Source organism: Canis lupus, chromosome 7, assembly GCF_003254725.2.
Source record: "Canis lupus dingo isolate Sandy chromosome 7, ASM325472v2, whole genome shotgun sequence".
In the NCBI taxonomy this organism is placed as follows: Eukaryota; Metazoa; Chordata; class Mammalia; order Carnivora; family Canidae; genus Canis; species Canis lupus.
Genome location: NC_064249.1, coordinates 41,156,269 through 41,164,307, shown reverse-complemented (window position 1 = coordinate 41,164,307; position 8,039 = coordinate 41,156,269). Strand labels below are relative to the sequence as shown.

At 54.6% G+C, this 8,039-nt stretch overlaps 1 long non-coding RNA gene across 1 annotated transcript; it reads right to left on the bottom strand.

Annotated features, from left to right (window-relative positions):
• Positions 1 to 233: 233 nt before the first annotated feature.
• LOC125755440 (uncharacterized) lies at positions 234 to 7,266 on the bottom strand. The gene is made up of 3 exons (XR_007412021.1): positions 6,982 to 7,266; positions 4,615 to 4,686; positions 234 to 624 (listed from the first exon to the last, which is right to left on the bottom strand). It is a non-coding gene; the product is annotated as an uncharacterized LOC125755440 (long non-coding RNA).
• Between the last annotated feature and the right edge of the window lie 773 nt (positions 7,267 to 8,039).

Below are 8,039 nucleotides of genomic sequence, written 5' to 3'. Positions count from 1 at the left end.
CCTCCCCCCGGAGCGGGGTGAGGGAGGAACTACAGCCTCCGAGCGCTGACCCCCGGCCGCTTGCTGCCTCGCCCACCCGAGGCCCGTCTGCCATCTCCCACAATTGTGGTTTTGATCGCCATCCTCACTCTTGTAGGCCTTACATTTTCCATTTGGTCCCTAGACGTGTTGCACCGGGAGGGGGGGCGGCGCAGAGGTTTCAAAAAGAATTAGATAACTGGAGATTCTCCCCCTACCTGCCTCCATCCCTCAGGATATCGTTTGTTTGTGCGTGTGTTCTGATCTCTTCCATACTGGGATCCTAATCTTCTAGGACGGGCAGGAACCTCTCTCTGGTCGGTTTCCAACCCAAAACACTGAGGGAACGATTCTGGAAGTTGGGGACTCCTCCTGGAACCCGCGGGGCCTCCCTCTTCGCCGCGAGGAACATTCAACGGGAATATCTCTTGAACCCGCTCGCTACACCAAAGTTCCAGGCGGGGGAGGCTGGTGGGTCCCAGCGGCGTTAACCTGGGCAGCATCCGCAGCATCCACTGAGCCACCGAGGCCCGCGCTAGCGCCTTCTCTCCCTTTCCCCGGCCCGTGAGCCGCCAGGCCCCTCTCCACCTCCGGGCATCTGGAGAGCTGAGGTGATAGGGAGAAGCATCACCCTCAGCAAGGTTTTCAGTTCCAGGCTTTCCTGACCTGGCTCCCCACCTGCCCAGACAATCAGAGTCCAGTTATGCCGCGTCCCAACCCGGGAGCACGCACGGCCCTGCAAGCGGGATCCGGATTCTCGCTGCCTGGTGGAGCTTTCCGAGAATGAGAAGGAGCGGTGAGGCCCTGGTGAGCCGCAGTGCCTGCCTGGGAGCGGTCCGGGTCTCCAGTTTCCGCACCCCTCCAATCGCCATACTCTCAACCCCTTTTCTGAAAAATCCTATGGCTTAGATACCTAGAGCCCGTGTACCTGCTTAATACCAGCAGATTCCTATCACCTGGGATCCTTGAACACAGTACCAACAGAGGTGCGCTCCCCGTGCCTCCAGCGGGCCCAGCCAGACTGTTCTTTAAATAAATTTTTAAAATTTTATTTATTTGAGAGAGAGCCAGCAGAGAGGGAGAGGGAGAAGCAGACCCTGCTGAGCAGGGAGCCCAACGTGGGACTCTATCCCAGGTCTCTGAGATCATGACCTGAGCCACTCAGGCGCCCCCAGCCAGACCGTTCTATACACTCCAGCATGTCACCTCTCTGCAGTGTCTAAGACAAAGCCGAGCCTGGATGCTATTCCCCTTGGTTAGATGTAAGCCCATGGCCAATGGCTTCGTTAATCACATTCCCTTAAAGATGGGAGAATGTCTGAATAGTGTCTACAGGATTGTGAGGTGGGGCACACTTGGAAGTAGGATAAAGCCCCAGGGCCTACATCTCCCAAGAGAAGAGTATGGAGCTGAAGCAAACAGCCTGGCTTTCCCAAGGCTCAGGGCATTCTCAGGGCTGTGCTTGGCACAGTTTTTCCACCTCTGTCAGCCTCCAGAGGGTCTCAGGACCCAAGGAAAGCCCAAGGGAAAGTCTTTCTAGAAGGTTCCACAGCATCAATTCTTTACCCTCTCAGAACTAGGAGCATGTCAGGCAGAAGTGGAGAAAGAAAGAGACAAAGTGTCCACTGCCTACTTCCTTCCCTCCCTCTCCCAGGTGCTCCTACAGCTCAGAATGGAGCACTGGGGGAGCACTGGGGCCTCTGTTGCCTTAGTAGTAGCAGAAAACTAGAATTCTCCCCCAACACTCTCACAGCTAGACCTACCCTACTGGTATGCTGCCAAATGCATTCCCTAAGGCATCCTCCATACCAGGCCCTGGAGAAACTATAGGCTCCTTCAGTCTTTCAGCTTCCTGCCTACAAACCTCCTCAAATAATTCCAGGTACATGACCTCACACCCCAATACTCTCTAGATATTCCAGCCACCCTAGATTGTGCCAACACTTCACATATACCACCCACTTCCCCTACAAATATTCTCCAATTTGTCCCCCACAAGATCCCTTAAAAGCACCTAAAGCATGCTTTCTTCCCTTCCTTCTCCCCTCACCCAGTGCCTGTGAGGCTGGGGCCAGCATGTGAGAAAGAGCTGACCATCCTGTTAGCCAAAACCATCCTCTTTTTTCTGTCACCAATTCCAACCAGGTCCCCTGTCCTCATGGGCCCCAGTTTATCTCCACAATCCCTTACTCTGGAGTTACCCAGTGAGCACAGCAAGAGGCAGCAGGACCAGCGTAATCCCTCCTCTTTCAGCCACAGCTGTATTTTTGCTGGGGATGAGGTGGGGGTTAGACTCAAAAAGGCTTCTTTGCCCCATGGAGACACTCTCTTCTCCACCCCTATTGGCCAAAATCAGACTCTGCTGGACCTTCTAAAAAACTGAGATCTGGAAAGAAATGGGTACATTTCCAAATTCCTCCCAAATACCTAGATAAGGAGCTAGATCCTCCACCTCTTGCTGTGGTTTTGGGTTCTGCAGAAGAATCTTGGCCTAAGCAGTGGCCCCCACAGAAGAAAATGGAGATTAGTTTAGATTGGAATCACCCTCTCCGGCCAGGTTCCTGATAAAGCAATTTTTTGTCTGGTTTGGTTTTGTCTGGACTTGACAACCTGACCCTCCAGGGTTCCTGCTCACAGGGGAGTAGGGTCTCTGTCTCCATTCCAACAGGGATGGAGCTATAAGCCCTGAAAGAAGCAAACTCCCCACCATCATGTTCACTGGGCTTGCTTTGTATAGGAAACCATGTTACAGTTGGTTTCCAAAAGGACACTACGTGGAGGGAAGCAAATGAGACAGCCCTCCAGGGCAGAGCAGCGTCATACAGACTCGGTCTAGAGGGTCTAATGCTACACCTAAAGCAGTGCCCAGGAAAGAGTGAGTTAACAAGGGGATGTGTGTGTGCCCTCCTGTGGACCTAGTGTCCTATAAGTGGAAAGGGAGGGTGTTGACAAAGCATGTCCAGCATGGGATCTGCGTGGGTGGGGGGGGGGGAGAGGCAGGGCGACCATGTTGTGTTTTAGTGACTATTCGGCAGGTCCTTTGACCACCAGAGACCTTTCTACTATCTAGAACTGGATACAGCAGGCCTGAGAGAGGCTGCCAGCTGGAGCAAAATGGGTGCATTTTGTCCCCCTCCTGCTTGGCCTGCCAGCCTCAGTCTCCCCAGGAAGGCCTCCGCTGGAGCCCACAGCACTCTCTGTTGAGGTGGAGGTTCTACAGAGCTGTGGCCTGCAGATCCCACCGGAGTTCTTCCAGGGAAATTCTGAGGTACTGTGGGGAGAGCCCCCCAAGTCCCTGGCATTGATGTGAGCTTGTAAGTGTCTCCATCAGCTTACAGCCTGCATTCTTTGCCTGTGCCTGTCCCCACCCCCATCCCTACAGTCCTGGTGCGCACCCATTGTCTGTGCCTGAAGAGCCCTATGTACGGAAAAACATGGCCTGAATTATGCTCTCAGGACGCAGCTTTTGGACAGCTTTTTATAATTTGGGTCCAAAATACATTTTGGCATTAAGCCACTCTCTTGAAACATTCAGGTAATTAAATAAAAAGCATAATTTTTCTTTGTTTCAATTATCAGATTAATTTGCCTTGAAGACACAGATGAAAGCTGCATGTGGAGGAGGGTAGGTTCAGGTATTTATTTTTGCCTTATAAATGCATCATTTTTATGAACATTATCACACATTATTCTTTGGCTATAGAATATTTGCATTGTCTGTGGGATGGTGACACATAAAAGCAAGAACGGGAAATTAAAAAAATGCTGAAGCTGTGAAAAAAAAATCTATCTCCATATGGACAGAGGAGGTTAGAGGGCATGGGGACAACTTGGAAGATTTTGTCCCTGGGGGTGTCACCCTTCCCTCCCCATGAGAGTGTTTTTCTCCTGCTGAGAGGCCAGCCTGAGAATTCCTCAGGCCTCTCTAAGCACTGCCTCCCTGCCTGCCCTCAGTTCTTAAACCCATAACTGAGCTGAGCGCAGGCCTCAAAGCCCTATGGAGTCAGGGAGGTAAGGACGAGGTGACAGAGACTGTAGAAGGTCCACCACCAGTGAGTGGTCTCCTTGAGGGACAAAAGCATGAGCGTGTAAGGGTGCACACACACACACACACACACACACGTGCAAACACAAACCTATGTACTAAGACAAATGCCACCACATTTCCATGGCACTCCCAGCAAGAGCCTCTGAAGCTTCCAGGGGCAGGGTCCGCACATACCTTTGCGGTGTGCATGCTTCCCAGACCTCCACTCACTACAACCCACACTGCTCTCCTTTCTCACCTCTGTCACCCAGGTACAGACATCTGCATCCCCACCCCAGGGTCAAAGGGCTGCCCACGCCCCCAGGAAGCTCTGAGAGAAGAGGAAGAGTCCCTGACTCCCCAGTGCCTCTCCTCCCTCTCACAGAACTGGGGTCTTCCATTCCCATCATCAATGACTCCACAGGTCTTACTACCATCAGAGGGGAGTACAGGCCTGGCCCCACAACTAGAGGAGGCAAGGTGGGGAGAATAGGGGAACACAGAGGTGGTGCAGGGCCAGCTCCTCCCGCCCCCCCCCATTGAAAACAAACAAATAAGAAAATAAATACCCTAAAAGCCAAGGTGGCCACCCACGATGACACCAGAACCGGGGCTGCCTGCTGCTTCTTGGATGCCCGGCCCTGTCAAGGAAGAGAATGTGAAGGTTAAAGTGGCTCCAGTTCTCTCCCTTGCATTCCACCACCTCTCTGCCATCCTCTGTGGCCCAGCACTGAGCTTCGGGGCAGGTGGGGGGGGGTGTCAGCGGGGAGCAGCCTTGCCATGCAGGAGGGCAGCCCCCCCCCCACCCGCCGCCTGGCCAGCCCCAGTCTGGGTGGACAGCGATAACTCATCCCCCCCCACCCCACTCACAACCTGCTCTGCCTCCATCTGAACCTAAGGCTCCGGCTTGGCGATCCTGGCTCCAGCCAGTCCTGCTAACTTGAACCTGCAAAGAATAGTCCCTTGCCCAGTGGACACTCTCTCCTCCCAGCTCCCCGCTGCTTGGGGCAGAATGGAGGATCTGGGGGCAAGGAGACATTTCTGTGTGTCCAGCTCCAACTGCACAGCAAACTGTAAAGTGCTCTACACTGAAGATACAGCCAGTCACGCTCCGCCTCTAGCTTTCTCACCCTTCCATCCATAAGAGCAGATCCTGGAGCTGTCAAGTCCTCCCCTGTCTCACATACACAAAAGGTGAGAATACAAAGCAGCTTTTTAAATTTTAATGTTGGGTATGGAACCTAGTCTCAATATTTTTATAGTCTCATTTTTCCCGGTATTTTGCTTTCAGGCTAAATTTTGATTTAGGGGAATGATGTGGGTGATCCAGCCCCTGATAGACTAAGAGAAGTGCATTCACATGTGTGTGCGTGCATGCGGGTGTATGCGTGTGTGTGTGTGCACATGTGTGTGTTGGGGTAAGTTGGTGAATCCTCCTGCCTCAAACTCAATCCACAACTATTCACCTTCTTTTTTTAATTAGGAAGATAATCTATCTTAATGCAGAGGAAATCATAAAAAGGAAAGGCTACGGAGTGGGAGTAAGTAAATCTTCCATCGAAGCCTGATTTCTAGGAGCCGTGCTTTGAGTGCCCCCTGCCCACCTCTCACGGCCACAAATGCCCACCAGTCCCACAGCTGCAGCTCAACCAGCCTGTTCATTCATAAAGGGATCTCTCCATCTGAAATGATCCTCACACTAGAGGGGCCAACACCCCCACACACACTGCAACTTGCAGACTGGCTAGAAAATATTTGGGGAGTCTCCAGCTCCTTCTTCCACCCTCGTCAAAAAGAGGCGTGGGGTCCCTGTAGCAGCAGCACCTATCTCTGCTGAGCCCTGCCCTGCACCCCGTGCCTCGGGGGGGGGGGGGGGAACACGGTGACAAGGACCGCACCCCAGGAGACATGGAACATGTGTGTGCATGTTCAGGCAGCCTCAGCCTCTCCCAGAAATCTGGTCTCTGGAGAACCAGAAATAGTCTGCAGGCCTCCAAGCCCCCACTGCCTCCACAGGAGTCCCAGCCTGTCTCCCAGAAAGCCTCGTGTGGGTAGGGACAGGACTGAAAATTGTGCCTTCTCTCTACATCTCCTGGCCCTTCTTAAAAATTAAGAAATAAAAGCCAGCCTCAGATGGGGCTGGTGAAGGCTGGCAGAGCTTGAGCACCTGGCCCCAACCCCACGCTGGCCTTTCAGCTCCCTGAACCCTCCTCCCACCTGCCAGCTCATGGGAAAAGCAGAGAGGAAGGTAGAATGAAAGTCATCTAAATTCTATAAAAATGCTTTTGGGTTTTTTTCTGATTCTAGCCCCCACTTGTTTGGGAATGTGGCTCCTCCCCAGCCCCCAGCCCCACTCCCCCAGCTCCTCAGACTTTGTCCCCACGCGCAGAGAGGACCGGAGCCGGAGAGGAAAGAGGTCAGGAGTCCAAATACAGAACTGTCTTTCTCCTCCCTCCCGGCCTGGCTAGTCTTCCTTCCTGCCCCTCCTCTGGTATAAGCATTAAGATGTTGGCCGTCTGGTGGAAAGAGGGAGGGGTGGATTAATAGGATCAGTAGCACCGTGACCCTAAAGCCCCCCCAATCCCATTGACAAACTTGGTGAGCTGTCTGCCTTCAGCTGGGCGGGGAAGGAGGGGACCAGGAGGCGCTCTGGCGAGGGGCAGGGCCGCTGCCTGAGCCCAGGGCCACCCTGGAAGCCCCCGGAGCAGGGAGCAGGAGTGAGCAGAGACCCCACTCTGCCAGCCCCTGCTCCGCACACATGCTCCACTCTGTGGGTCACCCCCTAAATCTTTTATCAGCCGTTCCTTCTTGTGATTGCTGTGCCTGTCTCCATTAGCGGGTGAGCAAAGTAGGGCGCCCGGACTTAATTCAGGGGTCCCACCCCAGCCCAGCCCAGATGTCCAAGGGAGCAAGGACCCTCCCGAATGGCCACTCACCTGGCTTCTGTGAGGAGGAGAGCCGGCTTGGTGGCCCCTGCCGATGGACTGCCTCTCTCCAGCTCCTGCCTCCTGAGGCGGGGCGGGGTGGGGGGGCAGGAGGGGAGATGCAGCTCCGGTGACGTAGCATCTGTCTGTCCATTCAGGAATTCCGCTCGCCTCTCTCTCTCTCTCTCTCTCCCTTCATCCTGGAAGGCAGCGAAGAGGGGGTGCTGCCCCTGTCTGGAGACACCACAACCACCAAAATGACAGCCGGCCGGGAAGCCCTCCTTCCTCTCCGAGGCCTCGGTGGGAAGGGATCTATGGCACAGCCCCTGGCCCCCACCCCCTCCTCTTGCCTTTTTCAACCTGAGGCAGGAAGAAGGGGCTAAGGAAAGCTATTGTTCCTCCAGGCCAATCTCATCCCCCGAGGAAGCAAGACAGAGGGTGTGACAGACACACACCGTCCCCAGGTTCTTGCCAGGTCCAGCCGAAATTTTCCAACTTGAGTGCGTGGCTGGATGACTGGCGTGCAGTGGGGGGAGCCGAGCTGGACAGGAGTGACAGCAAGAGGACACTCTGCTGTCTGCTGGGGTCCCTGGGCCCTCCTACCCAGCCTCCCGCAGGCCCGGGCCCAGTTAGCTCCAGGAGTCCCAAATCCATGTCCTCCTTGCGGAGGAGAAAGTGACTTGGGAGATGCCAGCGACCGAGGGGGGCCAAGGTGGGGGCTGCGGAGGCCAGCGTTTGGACGTCTAGACGGGAGACCGGAGGGGTGTGACCACGGATTCAAAGTGGGAGATAAATCATCTCATTCTCAGAGGAGGGAGAGCCATTGGGGGCTGGTTTCCAGGGCTGGGGTCCCGATGTTTGCTGGATGCCGGGGGCCCAGGACGGCACAATGGCCGGGTCTTCCCAGTCACCCCCAGCCGCCCCGCCCGCTCTTCCTCGGCCGGCCTGGGAACTTAGTCTGAGCTCGCCGACGTGACAGACAGCAGGCCTGCATGCTAATGAAGTTTGTCTCAAGTTCATTGTCAAAGCCCCCCCCTCCCCTCCTCTCTCATACACAAATCTCCCTCCAA